Genomic DNA, 2500 nt, shown 5'->3' on the forward strand with positions numbered 1-2500 from the left:
CACGGGGTCGTCGGCCACTGTTTGCCTGAGAGAGAAGCGGGGGGCTGGGTGGCGGCTGAGGCTGAAGCGGGCTCCTCTGGTGAGGGTCCTCGCCGTGCCCCTCCCCCCTCGGGGCCCTTGTGGCCCCTGGCTCTCTGGAGTGACTGATCGATGTGGTGATGTCGCGCTCTCCTGGGCCGGGCCTAAAGTCGCGCCAGACGAGGGACGGACGTTCTTGGCGAACGGGACCGCTCTTCTCGTTCTGTCCGCGGGCCCCTCGCCTCCCTCGTCACGCCCTGCCGGCCTGCCGACGGGTGTGTGGGAGGCAGGGGTGGTGGTCTCCGGCCCTGACCCGCGGTCTCCCGCCTCCTGCCTCACGGCGTGGGCGGGGCCGTGGTCGTCGGACGCAGCAGACGCTCTCGCTTCGCCTCCTTGGCGTGTGCCTCGCGAGCGGTCCTCCCCGCGTCGGTGGGGGGGGCCGTCCCGCCACTGCGCCGCGCGCCCGCTGCTGGCGCGTGAGCGTGACTTGCTTGGTCCTCTGTGGTGCCCCTGGAGAGCTCCAGGCCGTCCCCTCAGGAGCCCGAGGCCGAGCGGTGGGTGTCATTCCCTCTTCCCCGCGTGCTCCTCGGGGTCTCCACCACGGTGGTGTGTCCCGTGAGTGGCTCTCTTGGGGGGGGGTCGAGGCGGTAAAGGGCGGCGGGGGGCTTGCCTCTGTTTCTCTCCCTCGGTGGGGGACAGGTGCCTGCCACCTCGTCGCCGTCGTCCTCCCACGGTGTGCTGTGGGGGGGGGACTGACTGTGGCCAGGCCAACGCCGCGTGTGCTGCCGCCCCCCACCGTGTGTGGGGGGGAGTCACACACGGGCGTGGTTGCGATCGTGTTGGGCCGGGGCCTGCGAGAAGGGGGGCTCCCCCTTCCGGAGCCCGATGGACGAGCCCGGGGGCGGCAGGGGTTGTGCCCCCCCAAGGCTGTGGCCGCGAACGCGCCAGTGGGCCGTGTGCTTACCCGTACCGCAGACCCCCCCAACCCTCCCACGGCCAGTCGTGGACTGGGGCAGCTCGTGGAGCGCCTCCGTGGGCCCGAAGGGCAGAGACGGTGGGTGGGGGATGACGCACCCTCGGTGAGAAAGCCTTCTCTAGCGATCCGAGAGGGAGCCTTGGGGTACCGGACCCCCCAGCCGCTGCCCCTCCCAAGCGTGCGGTGGCCACGGTGGCCACTGCCGGAGCACGTGGGCAGCAGAGGCCCTCGCCCTCGCGGGAGGGCTTGCGCCGGCCCCGCGGTGGGGGCCGAGCGCCGCTCTTTGCCTACCGCGGCCCGCGCCTCCCCCCTCTGAGTCGGGGGAGGGTCCCGCCAGGCCGGCGTCCGGTGCGGGGCCGCGCGTGCGCGTGCGCGTGCGGTGACCCGCGGTGGCGAGCCCGAGGTGGGGGTCGGGGACGCACGGATGTCCCGACTCCCCAGTCCCGCAGCCGCGGGGAGCCCGTCGCGCCTGCCCTCACCGCGAGTCGCGGCCGGGGGCGGTGTGTGGGCACGGTGCGGGTCGCCTCGCTCGGGAGCGCGTTTCCCCGGGGCACGAGCCCCGGGAGTCGGGCTTAGATGAAGGCGGATCTGGCGAGGACGGAGGGGGGATGTGAGTTTGGGCGGGACGGGTCCCTCCGTGCCACGTGGGGGGAGCCGTCGCACACCGGCGCCGGCGGCGGGGCCGGGTCGTGGGAGACCCCAGGGTGGCTGGGGCCGGCCGGCGTCCCAGGCGTCGTGGGACCGCCCTCGTGTGTGTGGCGGTGGGACCCCGCGCTTGTTTCCCTGGCGGCCCGGTCGTGCCTCGGCCCTTCCTGTCCCTGGGCGGGCGCCCCTGCGCCCCTGCCCCGCGGCCCTCGCCGCTGTGTGCGTGTGTTGCGTGCCGCCCCCTCCCCGTCGCCGCCGGCCCTCCACGGCCCCCAGCCCTCCGCGCCCCCTTCCCCGTCTGGGATCGAGCCGGCCTCGCCCACGTGAGGGTGCCGCCCGCCCCGGCCGCCGCGGCCGGCGGCGTCCCCGGGTGGAGCGCTCACGGTCCCTGAGGTGGGGCGGGCGGGCGCGGCGGCGGAGGCGTGTGCGGGGCACGTGGGGTGGCCGGTGTGCGCGCGGGAGAGTGTTGTTGTCGCGGGGCTGGCCGCGGCTCGTGGGTGTTTGGCGGTGGTGGTCGCGAGCCCCGTGAAGGGCGGGGCACCCTGGTGGGGGGCCGAGGAGGCCAGTCGGCGTCCTGGGTGCCGCGGGACCGCCCCTGCGCTGGAGGCCTCTGGCGGTGAGACCCCGTGTCGTGCCCTGGAGGCCGACTCGCGTCCGTGCCCTTAGGATGGCCCCCCGGGCCCCGCCTCGCGTTGGCGCGCGTCCGCCCCCGCCCGCCACGTCTGCCGTGAGGTCGTCGCCGCGCCTCCGCGACGGCGGCCGAGCCGGCCGCGCCTCGTCGGCCCTCTCCCCCGTCCGTCCATCCGCCCCGTCCGCCGCATCTGCCGACCCCCGGGCCGCGTCCCGCTGTGTTCCGCTTCC

The sequence above is a fragment of the Delphinapterus leucas genome, unplaced genomic scaffold (assembly GCF_059928025.1).
Source record: "Delphinapterus leucas isolate spDelLeu-1000000601 "Yukka" unplaced genomic scaffold, BTC_Dleu_Yukka2 spDelLeu_asBTCV2_sq67, whole genome shotgun sequence".
NCBI classification, from domain to species: Eukaryota; Metazoa; Chordata; class Mammalia; order Artiodactyla; family Monodontidae; genus Delphinapterus; species Delphinapterus leucas.